Raw genomic sequence first — 16,471 nt, 5'->3', positions numbered from 1 at the left:
AAGAAAATCCCCTAAAACTAAGCAAAAAAGGCAAAGTAATAAAAAAACAAGAAAATCACCTAAAACTAAGCAAAAAAGGCAAAGTAATAAAAAACAAGAAAATCCCCTAAAACTAAGCAAAAAGGAAAAGTAATTAAAAAAACACGAAAATTTCTGAAAATAAGAAAAAGGAAAAGTAAAAAAAAAAAGAAAATGACAAGAATTTACCTGAAAATAGCAAAAAAGAAAAGTAAAAAAGAAAATTACCTGAAAAGATAGCTAAAAATTTAATTAAATAATATCTTAATCTATTTCTGTAACATAAGTTTAAATACATATTTAAAACTTGACACTGACACTTGTTTTCTGTAGAAATCAAACCATTTTTTCAGGTTTTGATGGTTTAAATGCTTGTGAAAGGCACCAGGTTTAAAAGGGTTAAAACAGTGAACAGTAAATAAAACACAGTAAAACAATGACAGACAACAACAAACAGACAAATCAAGACACAACAGTGAACAAATGGGTCTTTAGCTTTGCTTTAAATACATCAACTGACCTGAGCCTAATACCAATAGGTAGATTGTTCCACAAGGTTGAAAAAGCACGCAACCGTCTTTCTGCAGACGTTAGGGACACTCAGAAGATGAGTCTTGACAAGTACTGTGGTGCAATGCCATTCACAATTTTATATGTAAGCAACAGCACTTTAAAGTCTGCTTTGACCTCTGTCGGAAGCCAGTGGAGCGAGGCCAACACTGGAGTAATACACTCACATTTACCTGCTCCGGTCAGAGCACGAGCTGCTGCGTTCTGTACCATCTGAAGACCCTGAAAACTCTTCTTTGGCAAACCTGACAGAAGGGCATAACAATAATCTAGCCGTGATGTAACAAAAGTATGAATAAGGATCTCAGCATCCTTGAAATAAAGGATAAGTCAAATCTTAGTAATGTTTCTTTGGTGAAAAAAGGCCACTCTGGTCATCTGCTTCATATGAAAATCAAACGAGAGGGTCGGATCAAAGAGCACACCAAGATTCTTAAAATGTTCTTTAGTTTTACAGGACCGATAATCATCAGTTCTGTCTTTGTCGAGTTAAGTAACAGGGACTTTCTAGATAACCATCTCCTACCTGCAGCCACACAGATCTCAAGTTTAGTTATATCTGACCCGTGTTGATGAAGTTAATGACGTAAAACCAGGGACTGAGTCAGAACAAGAGGACCAGGTGAAAGGGGAAGAGTCACGGGTCCAGATTGAAATTGCAGTTTGTTCTTTCGGGTGTATGTCCTTATTTTATGGAAGCCAGAGACAGTCGTGGTTTTATTATCTTTATTTCAGCCTGTTTTTCTTGAAATCACAACGTAATTTTTGTGTAATTTCGGAATAACGAGACAATTTTCTCCTTTATATAACAGGATCATTTCATAAAATTAATATGTTGTTTTTATAACTTTCTTTGTTTTGGAGTGGATGTTTTGATTTGTTTGTAAGTTCTGCAGTTTATCTATTTGTCATTTTGCATCTCGTGACATGTGGAGGATGAAATATGACCTATCCAAAGACACAGTCACTATCAGAGGACCTAAAGGGTAAAGTCTGCCCGTGGTCGTCTTTGCAGCTTTCAATTTTGACCTGCCAGTTAAGCACAGAAAGAAAGAACGCAATGAGAAAAAAGGAAAATATAAAGATGGATGACTTTGGTTTGGCGAAATGACTTGTCTTCAGCTGTCATGCCAGAAATGCACAGAGGAATGAATTGATACTGAGTAAGAAAGAGACGGAGGACGAAATGTCGAGATACAGGGAGCAAAAGAGAAAAGACAGAAAGACACTGAAGAGCACTGTGTGTGTGCATCACATTGTGGTGATCATTTCCTTCATTCATGCATGGGATTGGGATGACGCTGATGTGCGTAGAAAATGTTGTTTGCCTGAGCGTGCAGCAGAGAGCGTCGCTCACACATGGCAACACGGGCTAAAAATAGCCCAGAAGCCCCTTATTCACCACTATAGGATATTTGCTGGGCAGGCGTGGGATCGCCGGCTGCTCCGGTCCAGATTCAATGTTTGCGATCTTCTCCGTTACCTCACGTTTTTCTCCATCGTCTTCCTCACCCCTCCTCTCATCATCAGCTCTGTTCTCTCTGACCTATTTCTTGTTCTCGTCACCTCTCTACTGTTTTCTGCCTCCCTTTTACACTTTTGCAAACCAGCTGCCGATGGATTCTTTCAGGCAGATGAAGCAGGAAACACAGCAGGAGAGAAACCCTTCCACCAGCTCACAGAGTCACAACTCTCACTCCAACTTACGCTCACACACTCTGCACAAACGTGGGAGTCTTTCTCTTTTATTGAATTACTCCTTTGGAAACCACTTTGCTGATGATTCACTTTCCTGTGTATAAAAATTACCCACGCATGTCATCAGTTTGTGCTGATTTTTCCTAAATCTCTTTTTGCATCATTTGACATTCTGGTGAAAATTGATCCTGCTTATGATTACGTATTTGTCAAACAACTGATCACAGATTCTTCTTGGGTATGTTCGACTAAACCTTGTGACAGCAACCTCTGATGCTCATGATCCTGTGATTATATGGGATGGATGAGATGTGGAAGATTTTCATGCTTATGACTTGTGAGAGGTTCAGGACGGTTATATGAGTGCTCAGTTGGTCCATGAGGGTTAAAGACACTGTTAAAGACACAATTTAGCACTTGGGTGCTGTGACTAAATTTTAATCTGTTGGGAACAAGTAGCAACATCCTGTCACAACAGTTTGAAATGTGCTACACGGGAGGACATCACATGTTAAGGTTGAATGAACTTTTCCTCTTAAACAGTTCACTGCATGGTGGGTCATGAAACTTTCATCAAAGTTCATAAGAAAATGAACATCTGGTGCTGGTTGTGTTTCATGTCACTCCCTTGCTTTGTAAGCAGTGAATCACTTCAAGTCTGTCTTACTGTCGCACTCTGCCTCTCTGTCTCTCCTTCCAGCCACGTACCCACTTCCCGTAATCTGTTCATTTCCATTCTCTGCCTCACCTCCCGATGCCCTCAGGCTTTTGCTCTTGTCACCTGACTCCCTCATCTACCTGCTCACCTGTTTCCACTTTCCTTTTGTCCAGCGCCATTGGCAGAATAAATATTGGCATTGCACGTTTCTTCTTTGTACGTTTACATTTCTCCACATTTTAACAACACTGTGGTTAACATGAGATTAGATTTAGCTACAAAAACCACTTGGTCATGGTTAGGAAACATCATGTTTTGGCTTAAAGTACCCGGTTTTGGGGGCACAATCCTGGCTGGAATTGCAGCAATGTGCGGGTAAAAAACAGCTACTCTTTGTAGCACTATTCCAGCTAGAAAAAGAGCAATATCCTGTTAAAAAGCAACCGCTTTTGGTTGCACTATCATGGCCGGATATGCAACGATGGCCTGGTGAAAAACAACCACTTTCGGTGGCACTATCCTGGCCGGAAAGAGAGCAATGTCCCAGTAAAAAACAGTCTGCTTTTTGTGGCACTATTCTGACTGGAAATGCAGCAATGTGTGGGTAAAAACAACCATTTTCTGTGACTCTATCCTGACCAAGAAGAGAGCAACGTCCCCGTTTGAAAGAGCTGCATTTTGTTGCACTATCGCAGCTGGATATGCAGCGATGGCATGGTGGAAAAGCAACCACTTTCTGTGGTATTATCCCGTCTGGAAATGGAGAGATGTCCTGGTAAAAAAGGAACCCTTTTTTTGGCACTATCCTGGCCGGAAAGAGAACAATGTCCTGGTTAAAAACAGCTGCTTTTTGTGGCGCTATCCAGGCTGGAAATGTCAGCAATGTGTGGGTAACAATCAACCACTTTCTGTGGTACTATCCTGGCTGGAAAGAGAACAATGTCCTGGAAAAAAAACAGCTGCTTTTTGTTGCACTATCACGGCCAGATATGCAGCGAAGGCATGGTGAAATACAAACACTTTCTGTGGTACTATCCCGGCCAGAAAGAAAGCAATGTCCTGGTAAAAAAGAACCATTTTTTGTTGCTCTATCACAGCTGAATATGCAGTGATGGCCTGGTGAAAAACAGCCACTCTTTGTGGCACTATCCCAGCAAGATAGAGAGAAATATCCTGGTCAAAAAAATCACCGCTTTTCCTTGCACTATTGCGGCCGGATATACAGCGATGGCATGGTGAAAAACAACCACTTTCTGTGGCACTGTCATGGCCTAAAAGAGAGCAATGTCCCGGTACAGCTGCTTTTTGTGGCACTATCCTGGTTGGAGACGCAGCAGTGTCTCCTTACAAAACCACCGCTTTTTTTGGCACTGTTCTGGCTGGAAATGCAGCGATGCGCAGGCACTGTTCCAGTCCAGAAGAGAACAATGTCCCAGTAAAAAACAGCTGCGTATTGTTGCACTATTGTTCAGGTATGTAGTGATGGCATGGTTAAAAAACACTTTTTTATTGCAATTTCCTTGTCTCATGAAAAAATAACTGGAATTTTTGGCACTTTCCCAGCTAGAAATGCAATGATTGGTAGCTACAAGACAACTTGTTTTGTTGGCTTCGAACAATGGTCCTCAGCTTGGCAATCATCTTGCATATATGATCCACCATCCCTTCCACCTGTTGATGATAAAGTCATCTCATATACCACATCACTTTAGAGAGTTTGCCATGACAAAAAGAAGTATGACTGTGTGCTCTCTTACACAGGATATCTGTGAGAAATATGAACATGACTCCACTGGATTGAGCTCACTCTTCGTGGGCACTAATAAGAGAATCTTAGTCATGTAACATGCATGTCTTGCAGTACTCTAACTGAATGATGGGACTCTTTCTGCTTTACTGTAGTGTGATGATCAATGTGTTGTTGCAGTTTAAAACAAAGAGACTGGATGGTTGGTTCTATTCACTTGTTCATTTACCTTACCCCCTAACATCTCGTGTCTTCATGCATTACTGATGGGCAGCATGGATGCATTTAGCTGAGTGTGTGGCATTGAGCACCATTCAACACCCCACCGCCTCACAAAGATCCAATCCTCAGCCTTCACTACCTCTCACTCCTCACCTGCTCAGAGTGATGGATGGGCAGCTTAGCGTGGCCATCAGGACACCAGGGCCATGTGAAATAATCCCTTCTTTCACTGGCACCCGGCTCAGCGTGGTATTATGTGCCCTTGAGCTGTCCTCTCTCCACACACTCTGAAACAGGTCACAGAGGCTCTGTGTAACGGAGGGAGTGGGGGGGGGGGGGTGTTTATGTGAATGAAAATGTGTGTGCGTGCATGTGCACATTAGGGAGGAATGAGCAGCATTTGTACGGGTGAATCACGAGGCTAAATAGAGGAAGTGGAAAGAGGAGTGCAGCAGAGGATTTAGCTTCATGCTTACAGGGCACCATCGACCACAGAAAGCACTGATGAAGCGTCACACGGACAATAAGCCTTTGGACTTTTGAAATGGTGCCAGGAATTCCTCAGAGAAACAGTCATGTTATCAGCTCGCCGGGAGCTACGGGCTCAAAGATTCATATTGTAGCTTTATTGCAAGGATGACACTTGCAGATGAGTCTTGAAGGTCATTCTGCTGCTCTGTGTTTTCTGTCGATGCTGTGTTAAAGGGACAGCTCACCCCAAAGTCAAAAATTCATATTTTTCCTCTTACCTGTAGTGTTGTTTATCAGGTAGATTGTTTTGGTGTGAGTCACCGAGTGTTGGAGATAAGAGGCCTGTGCTCGTGACAACGCAAGATGAAAACATTTATGGCGCCCTCCTCGGCTGAGCTGTAACATTAGCTAGCTCAGTGATGCTTTGTGAGCCAGCAGTAGATGCATGCTTCCCTCTGCATGGTGATAGGGATAGCAGGTATAGTTTAGTAATGATAATAAGAATAATAATGATAATAAACATTATTTATATACAACATTTCATACACGAAATGCAGCACAATGTGCTTTACAATAAGGGCAGTGTAAGCACTGAGTGCTTCACATGAAAATAAACATAATGGAGATATAACGGACAGGGCAATTCAATCAGGAAGTCAGAGCCAGTGACAGGCTAAAGTGAACAGATACGTTTTTAGCTTTCTTTTTAAAATATTTAGTGAGCTAGCTTCCCTGATATCTAAAGGTAGTGGGTCTCGTTCATGAAACGTGAGCAGAAGGAATTTGTGTGTAAACTGTTCGCAGACGGAAATTTACCTGCATGTCCGCATTCATCAATATTTTAGTAGCTCTGATCTTTTCGTAGCTACTAACAAAATCTACTCCTGCTCCTGACCACTTGTAGTGCTTGTGTAAATGTAGTAAAGCACATAAATATTGATTGTCACTATTGGAAATTACAATTTTTATTCATATTGCGCTCTGTTATGTACACAATACACAGATGCCTTTGAAACACGTAATCTAAACATGACAAAATATTAAAAATATAACACATTTAGTTACATTAGTTGGCAATTAGCAGGTGTAAGATCCAGATTAGGTTCATGATTGTGAATTATCTATGTAAATCGACTCAGTAGATTACACGTTCTTTCTACATGTTGAATGATGATAATAAAAATATCCATAAGGACAGCCGGATCACAGCCTCTTCGGCCTCGGTGCCTGGGTTCAGCAGGGGCAGCTGAAAGAAATATTTGAGACAACATGTGTTTTTTTGTTTTGTTTGTTTTTTTGTGGCTTTTTGATCATTTGAATGAATAAATCTGATTTGAAAATGTTTAATTTACGTTGTATAAAACAGAGCTTTAGGCTATTAAGATTCAAATACTTTGAAGACGATGCATACAAACTGCTGTAGGCTATATGTTATCATATCATTTGTTAAAATAAATGTTAAATAGCTCTACATTCCGACAGCCATCACTGATTTAGAGTTTATCCATTACACACAAAACATCTCTGGTTTCCCGTTCCCACTTCATTCAAAACCCCACAAATGAGTCTTCTGTTTGTCTGGTGACGTTATCAATGATGATTTTCAGAATGTATTAGGCTATACCACATTACAGTCTGGGTTTGATGTTGACTCCAGTGGAGGCATGTCGCTGTCTCTCCCCAGTTATGCCAGCGATGCGCTCGTCTGCAGCAGATAGTGGGGACTGTGAGCCTCCTCCTCCTGTGGCTGATGTATTTTTTTGTGTGTGTGCTTATGCGTTTCTTTGCCTCCAGTTTCATATCAAACCATTTTCGCTTCACCTCTGACATGGTTCTTTGTACCATGGAGACAACATTAACAGCATCTGTTACCTCCCTCCAGGTCTTCGCTTTGCCTGTCCCTGTCACACCACTACTAACTGAAGAAAATAAAATGTTTTTTCTTAAGTCCACTTCACCCAAAATTATTTCGATCTCCGCTTCGGAAAAATTCTTTTTTCTTTCTTTCTCTCTTTCTTTGTTTGCGCCATGACTGACAGGTCAACTGGATGCACCTACACCTCCTTATATGGTGGTCATTGGCTATTCATGGGCGGGGATTTATGCTAATTGCTGATTACCGGGAGCGCGCTGTCACTTTATGATGGATTGGCATTCATGATCATACACACGTGTTTACGATCAAACCTGAGCTTCCCGCAGTGTTCCTGAATCCGGAGTAGGTTTTTAGTAGAGTAGGCTTTTATGTGCAAATCTACACACAGATTTACTCACTTTTCATGAATGAGACCCAATGTTCCACAGCTTTGGGGCGTAGTTGACAAAGGCTGCATCCCCGATCTTCTTCCAGCTGTTGCTGTGAACCTCCAATAAACCAGCAGCAGGTGACTGCAGTGTTCTTGGAGGAAAATAGTTAACAAGGGAGTTAGAGATGTAGCTTCGTCCGAGCCCATGTAGGGCTTTGTATACAAGGAGGAGGTCACAACAAGGTCTGTGAGTTATCTTGAGTAATCTGGTCATGATTTCTGCAAAGAGATATTACTGTTGAGTTTTTCAAATGTATTGTTTTGGCACTTTGAGGACCACAAGCTGAGTATTAGCAAACTCAAGATACATTACATTTGTACGTTATTATGTTGCGGATACATTGAAACGTTGTGTTAACGCTGTGGTTAGCTTGAGGCTAAGTTTAGACACAAAAGCCAGTTTATTAAGGCACTCTGGGCCCTTTGCTATGCGACAGTCAGACGCTGCTGGGACACAGTTTCATTACGTTTCACACAGGAGCAGCTGCTAAGTCAAGCACTATGCTAAAATTTTGGTCCAGGCTTGTGTTTGGCTTAATATTATACTCCCATTAATGCCTAGTGCCCCATCTGGTGGTTAGAGTTAGGCCAAAGGGTTTGGGTAAGGCTTAGGTTGGGGGGTTGACGGGGAACCAGACTTCAACACAGCACTAGTTTTAAAATGTTCACACCAGCCCATATTTAAAACTGAGTGCCGTCTAGTACCATTATATTTCATAGAGGATAGACAGCTCTATGGCCGCCATCTTCAAGACTCACCAAAATAATCTAGAGTGACAAGCAGCACTACAGGTAAGAGAAAAAGTGCATATTTTGGATTTTGGGGTGAACTGTCCCTTTAAGAGATTTCCCAAAAACCTCAGTGAAAGCACATCCTCACTTGTGTGCATTGCAAAAAGTGTGTTTCTCATCATTCTACATGGGATTGTGAAATTGTGGGGAGACTCACCGTTCACTTTCCAGATTGCTCTGCCGTCATGTTGGCCATAATCTTTCCTGTCTGGGTCACTACACACAGCTCATGACAAATAGAGATGTTTTGAAACCAGTTCAAATGTACTCCTCCGAGGCCTCAGCAGACGTCTTCTCTGCCCGAAACTGTATTGTGAAACTGTGTGAAAGTGTACGATGGTGTTTCATTGTTTGCATGTTACAAAAGATCAGGATTTATCTGAATATGAACTTTTTATTCTATTAAAGCCTGAGTTAGCGGTTTTGTAGATTCAGATTATCAGAACAAAACATACTCAACTAATAAATTATGATGCATTTTAATCAACTACTCAGCAGTATATAGAGTAGTTTAAATTAGCTCCACCTTTGCCAGCTGCAACATTAAAATGATGAATACATGAAGGACACTCATCTGGTGGCACGGTGGTTAGCATTGTATCCAGGATGGGGGAGCCCTTCTGTGTGGAGTTTGCATGTTCTCCCTGTGTCAGCGTGGGTTTCCTCCAGGTACTCCAGCTTCCTCCCACAGTCCAAAGACATGCAGGTTAATTGGTGACTCTAAAGCCTAGTTCACATTACATGATTGTCACCCCGATTTTGCGTCATGGAGACAATCATGATCTTTTGAGTGTTCATACCTGGCGACGTGTGTTTCTGTCATCGGGAGTCTCGCCAACTGTGTTATGACTTGTGTGTGCACACCACAAGATGTCTCCACCGAGCCCTCACCGACAGAGCCCCAGATAACACGGTGACGCCACCAAACTATGTTTTTCAACTTGGAGACGACACATCGTAAAGGCATGAATATTCTTCCCAGTGTTGAATCAGATCTGTCTCCAGGGCCTGGGTCCAAACACAACGCGCTCCCCGTGATCCCGTGGACCCCGCCATTGTTGTTGTTGCGTGCCAGCTTGTCAGTGTTGCCAGATCTTGGGAGAGAAACAAGCAACCAGGGCTATGGAAACAAGCCCAAAAGAAGCGATGGATATATATAGAGAAAGGTGACGTTTAGTAGAGCAAGCCCAAATAAGCAACTCCACTTTAGAAACAAGCCCCCCCCAAAAAAAAAACAAAAACGCAACCCCTGACTACCAATATTTTTAAGTGACTCAAAAAAAACAAGCCCAAAGTCACGGCTAATAAGCGGACCTGGCAACCCTGCGGCTCGTCCTCACATTTCTTCCGTCCTCCTGTGTGCTGACGTGGGACGTATCCCGCCTCTCATTGGCTGATGCTCTATGTCAGACTTCTCCAGTTTTCTAGCATGCCAGATATCCAGTCCCAGTCGCAGACGAGGGGGCGACTTGCTCGTAGGCTTGTTCACACATGAGGACTCGTTGTGGCAGACTATCTGCCGACTCACCTCCGACCCAAGGTGGCTCTCAAGATCCTCTGTGACGTCAAAATCGCGGTGCAAATCATGTAAAGTGAACTAGGCTTTAATTGTCCGTAGGTGTGAATGTGAGTGTGAATGGTTGTCTGTCTCTATGTGTCAGCCCTGTGATAGTCTGGCGACCTGTCCAGGGTGAACCCTGCCTCTTGCCCAGTGTCAGCTGGGATAGGCTCCAGCACCCCTGTGACCCCTACTAGGATAAGAAAGGAGTGAATGAATTAATGTAAATGTGGTGACTGACAGCAGCCAGGGGGCTGTTCTGAGCATATGTTTCAAAACTGAAGACTTCATTACCCCATAACATCACAAGTTTGAGACTAACTTCTGTTGTTCTTGTATTTAAGAGAGAGTAGCGTAACGGGGTAGACCTCTATCAATTATCTTTACATACAGTGCGTGTGTGTGTGTGTGTGCGTGTGCGTGTGTGGGTGGAGGAACTTGTCATTTGATGTGAGCCACTGGCTGTGAGTCAGAATCTGATTGAAGGCAGGTGTGTCTGAGTGTGTCTCCTGCACTGTGTAGTTTATTTAAACATGTGCAGCAACACTGCTGTCTCTCATCCCTCTTGAATTCCTCTCCGAGCAGGCCTGGGTCAGCTCAAAGTGGTGCCGTCAGAAGGCACAGTTTGGGCTTCCTGAAGGTTGAAGTGTTGCCAGTCTTGTCCATGGTGTTCGCTCACAGAGGGCTGCCAACAAGTATGTAAAGTTAACTAATATTGGTTATACATTTTATTTTCGCTTTTCATGGGGCTTAAAGACACAAAAGACGAGTTTTGATGAGTGGTTTGAACCGGGAGAGGTCGGTGCAGTCTCGAATGTGTTTGGGGAGAGTGTTCCAGAGGGAGGGGCAGCTATGGGGAAGGCTCTGTCACCCCAGGTCCAGCTTGGTCCTGAGTGCAGGTTCGCGGAAGAGTGGCGGTGGAGCAGGTCAGTGAGGGAGAAGGGGGCCTGGTTATGGAGGGCTTTATGAGTGAGGAGAAGGACTTTGAATTGAATGTGTTGTGTGACAGGAAGCCAGTGGAGATTCTGGAGGTCGTGAAGGGGTGAGCAGAGTTCTGGATGTATTGGAGTTTATTTAGGACTTTGGATGGTGTACCATGAAGAATGCTGTTGAAGTAGTCAATTCTGGATGTGATGGAGGCATGGATGAGAGTCTTGGCAGCACAGGGGAGAGTGATGGGTGGAGGCATGCTATGTTTTTAGGTGGAAGAAGCCAGTACTGGTGATTTGATTGATATGTTTTTCGAAGGAGAGGAAAATAACTCCAAAATTGCAGATGTGTGTGGAGGAATGCAGAGTGGAATTATTAGTGGTAAGAGAAGTTGTTTTGGTGAAAGCGCTGCTGGCCTATGGCCCTGGACTGTCCTCCCTCCTTCCCCTGCCAGTAGAACACTGACACTGACTTTTTATAGTGGAAAGATTAGAGGATCTCAGAAGCCCAGATGATTTTCTGTCCTGTCTCCTTTGATTTTCACATTTTTATATGACGAAAACCTTTGGCCATTGCAAAGTACCGTCGTGGTTGTGCTAAAGCAGCTCATGTCCATCCATCCATCTATCCATCCATTATCATCCACTTATCAGGGGCAGCAGGACAAGCAAAGCACCCCAGACGTCCCTCTCTCCAGCAACACTTTCCAGCTCCTCCTGGGGGACCCCAAGGTGCCCCCAGGCCACATGAGATATGTAATCCCTCCAGTGTGTTCTGGATCTGCCCCGGGGCCTCCTACCAGTATCATGGTAGCTTAATATGTTCGAAGATAAGTCATTTATCCAGCAAACTCATACCCCTCACCTTGTGTCGCCTCATCCCTGACACACGTATTGACCACCCGTGTGCAAAAGGGCCCGTACGAGCTCTAAATAAGTGAACCTCCTTTTGTTTTGAAATTCAGTCTGTGGTGTGTTGAATGCCAATCAGTGTTTTTGTCTCTTAAGTATTGATTCTGTATGTCTTATGTGACTGTGATATGCATTCTGTATGTCTTACTTGTTTGTATGCACCTGCTGCGGAAAAGAGGACCAAAACATCCCCTTATCTTTCTATCTGTCTGTACTGACTGAACTTTTCTAGGCCATGGGAAAAACATTTGAATTCTGACTCAAGGTTTTGTTCCCTCTTTAAGTGTGTGATGGTCGCGTGGTGGATAAGGAGACTCGGGCACGTTCAATCTGAAAACGGTGTGCGCCATTTTGCTGCAGCTTCTGGGTTGAACGATGTGTCTTTAAAACGGTGTGTAGCTGGCTCTGAGGTACGTTTTCTCTAATTTGGTGGGTGTGTCAGAGGTGTCACCCAATCAGCATGTATGTAAGTACGCAAATGTCTTGTAAATCTAGCTGTTGTAAGCACTTTTTTATATATTTCAAACTAATTTTGGCAGTGTAAACATGTTCACATGCAAATAAAGTTCTTTGAGGGGCGTTGGTGGCTTAGTGGGTAGAGCAGGTGCCCCATGTACAAGGCTGTTGCCGCAGCGGCCCAGACTCGAGTCCAACCTGTGTCCCTTTGCCGCATGTCATCCCCCCTCTCTCTCCCCCACTTGGCTGTCCTGTCCATTAAAGGCAAAATGCCCCAACAAATATCTTAATTAATAAGATTAATAAAGCCCTTTGAGTCGAATTGAATTAAACCCCACCTTAATAATAACACATTTCATTTGGAGGCGTCTTTCACGTCACCCAATGTCACCTTACAGAGCATAGAGGATAAAAGACATCATTAAAACAAAACATCAACATGAAAACAAATGTAGTGCACAGTGTCCAGTTAGAGTGAGTATGCCAGTTTGAACAGGTGGGTTTTGAGTTGGGATTTGAATGATGTGACTGTCTTATGTGTGGGGGGAGGGAGTTCCAGAGTCTGGGTGCCGAGCAGCTGAAGGCTCGGGCACCCATGGTACTGAGGCGTGAGGTGGGGATGGTGAGGAGTCCAGCAGAGGTTGAGCGGAGGGTGCGAGAGGGGGTGTATTCCTGAAGGAGGTCACAGAGGTGAGTGGGGGCTAGGTTGTGGAGAGCTTTGTAGGTGAGGAGAAGGTTTTTGTAGTGGATGCGGTATTGTACAGGGAGCCAGTGAAGTTGGATGAGAGCAGGGGTGATGTGGTCAGATGATTTGGTGCAGGTGGTGATCCGGGCGGCCGAGTTCTGAATGATGAGTTTGGTGGGGAGGCCAGTGAGGACCTTACTAAAAGACAGTGCGCTTGCGTAACACCACAATAGACATTTTGCTACGTTTCATCGGGCCTGAACGCAGCCTGGGATTTGTGTTCTGTTACAGACATACCAATTAAAGCTCACCTTTTTGTTAACCATAACCACAGTCACTCCCTACCCTTAACCAAAATGTAGGTGCAATGCACAAGTGTTGAAGAAAGTAAGAAAACACGGCACCCCATCCAAATCTGTGCAGAATCATTGAACATGAACGTGATTCCAAATCAGAGGTAAAAGTTAAGATTTGTATCCATCAGGCAGATGTAGGCTCCTCCTAATGTTGCTAGTAAGTTAGCTATAGCTTGAAAATTAGCACAACTTGAAATAACAAAAGTTTTTGAAGACTTTGCTGCTGTGAGTTTGTTCTGCCCCCTGGTGGGGCATTTATAAAGAATCTAAAATTGTAATCACATTACTTCTGTGATGTTGGAGAAGCTCACTTCTTATTTGGGAATTTGATCCAAAGCTGAGCCAGACCCAGTGTGACAATCAGTTTAAGGTGATTTGATTGCAGATATGTTTTTTTTTAATTATAGTTGAAATACATATTTAGTATAAATACATACTTTTTTTTGTTATGTGCACCAGTGAGACCTGTCGGGGGTCAACTGTTTTTTTTGCCCTGGTGCTATCAGGTGGTTTTATCCAGCCTGGTACAGATGATATAATCCAGACAAAAATCCATGAGCTGCTCCAGATACTGAACAAAATAGGAACTAACTATCAAATTATTTCATATATATTATATTTGCATATAAAAATATACATATATCTAAATGATTTTGAGGTTTCCTTTGCTTTTAACAAATGTTTAATTCATTTTTTATCATCTTTATTCTCCACTACAGTTCCCATTTAACACCAGGACACTGGTCCAGCAGCCGTGAAGGCTTTTGCTGGTATCTTATGTGATCGTCCATCTGCATTCACAGCTGACATTAATGAAACATCTCCAAGAAAAACTTTCAGTTCAGGCCACTGACGTCAGAGTGTCTGTGTTGCAACTCCACAAAGTGTCACCTGATGGCATTGTTTGACTGAGTGTTCTGATTTTCAGCTCACAGGGACACAGTTTGTAGAGAGTAACCTTTATGTTGAGCAGAATTTAAAAGGTGAAATTTGGATTGGATTCAACTCTTTGCACAGAGTACAAGTACTGAGACAACAAAGTGCAGTTCAGCCTCTAACCAGAAGTGTAGAAAGCAGTAGAGTGCAGAGTAATGTGTGTATGTGTGTGTGACATATACAATAAAGAGAATACATTCACAGAATAAACAGTTAATACAGATGTATACAGTATGAACAGTATTGATAGTGTATGAACATGTGCAGCAGTTACACATAGTGCAGGTGTAAGTCATGGCAATAGTAAGACATGACATACGGAATAAATAGCTGGAAGTCTATGAACATGTATAAAGTATAGATCACATATAGCCTAAACAGTATGGACAGTCGTAGAGATGCAGTGTAGACAGTATAACTACATATGAGAGCATAAAATAGCAGCTCAAATAATAATCTCACATGTTTCTGTAATGCTGCAGGGTCATCTGGAGTGCACTATGAAATAATGTGCCAATGTCATCACCTGAAATTGTTGTCTGAACTGAGCCAATTTTCCTGTGAATCATTCTTCCTCCGTCTGGTGGGTGGGTGGGTGGGGGTTGACAGACTGCAGACAGCTGGGTAACTTCCAGTATCTCTAAAATAAAACTGCACAGTGGAACCCGCCTCGTCGGGCCTTTCACATGGTGCCCTGCTGACCTGCACCACGTAGGCCTGTTCACCGCGGGGTATTTTTAGACCCTGCTTCCTGGTTATTTCGTTTAACGTCGGGATGTAGCAGCAGGTGTTACATAAGTGTGACTCCTCATCTTCAGTTTAAGACAAGTGTAAGATTGCCAGCTGGCTGTAGCACTACTACAGAGTAAATAAAGTAAATGACCTGCATTCAAAATCTTATTTTAGTAAATGTATTACCATAAAAATATACTTAAACTACTGAAAGTAAAAGTACTTATAATGCAGAGTGGCCCATTTCATTATAACTGTCTCAAAATCGTACGCTTGGGCAGTGACTTGCGGCATCAGGAACCAACGAAAAAGGCGTTCTTTAACGTCGGCACAATATGCAGCTGGTTGCCGTTATTGTTTAACGGAGCCTGGCGGTGTCAGGGGGAAATGCAATGGGACAAGGACGAAACTTAAGGTGGCGAAAGTCTGGGTGGGGCTAGTGGGAGGGCTGGTGGATGGGTCCAACAAACTTTCACCTTTTTCCCAAACTACCCACGTGTGTTTGTGCGTATATTTTGAAAGAGACTGTATGTAAACGTTAGATTTCCTGTGAAAACAGAAGTGTATTTTGAAAGAAGACAATGCATGTAACAAGCAGAACTTGACACAGCGTTCCAGGACGTCACCAACCAACACAGCCAGGGTACCTTTCACATCATACGTGGACGTGGAAAGTCCATGACCCAAACGTCGATATGTGACGAGGTTGGATTGAGAATGTGTTGTGCAGAACAGTGATGACGGTTCCCAAAGCCACAAGCGTTAACTCTTAATGTTAGTACAGTAAATGAAGTCATTGCAGACATAGAGTTAATAACAACAGTTAGAAAAGAACAAGAGTATGCAGACGTTTTCTAGATTCCGATTCCGATCCCTGAACCTTAGGTATCTGCTGATACCGAGTACCGATCCGATACCAGCACGTAAAATAAAAATGGATGGGATATGAATTGTTGTTGTTGTATGTCTCAACTCCTAAAACCATTTTGTTTGCCTGTAGCGTGCGTATGCGTAATGACGTGAGGCATTACGTGGTATCGGATCGGTCATAGGCTGTTCGCTGATACCGCATTTTAGGCAGTATCGGAGTCATTTCCGATACTGGTACCGGTATCGGTACGACTCTAATGTTTTTGACGTTCTACAAAATATAGAAAATCTGTAGTCAGCTTTCACTTTTAGTGGCGTTACTGGTTACAAATGGTAGCCAACTCCTATCTTTCACTTGCAGGAGACTGTTAGGTTTATACACCTGCCGCTTTCAAAGTCAACCTTGTGTAAAGCACTAAACACATCACGCCTGTGTAAACTGTCTTTGCAATAAAAAAAGATGTCCAAGTCGTAAAAGAAATACGATCTACTCTCACAGTCTAACAGTAGTTTGACAAATATATTTACTCATGTGGTTGAAAGCTCCGGAAAAAG

Source organism: Epinephelus fuscoguttatus, linkage group LG6 (genome assembly GCF_011397635.1).
Source record: "Epinephelus fuscoguttatus linkage group LG6, E.fuscoguttatus.final_Chr_v1".
In the NCBI taxonomy this organism is placed as follows: Eukaryota; Metazoa; Chordata; class Actinopteri; order Perciformes; family Serranidae; genus Epinephelus; species Epinephelus fuscoguttatus.
The sequence above is the reverse complement of the archived record's forward strand: the minus strand, read 5'-3'. Positions refer to the sequence as shown.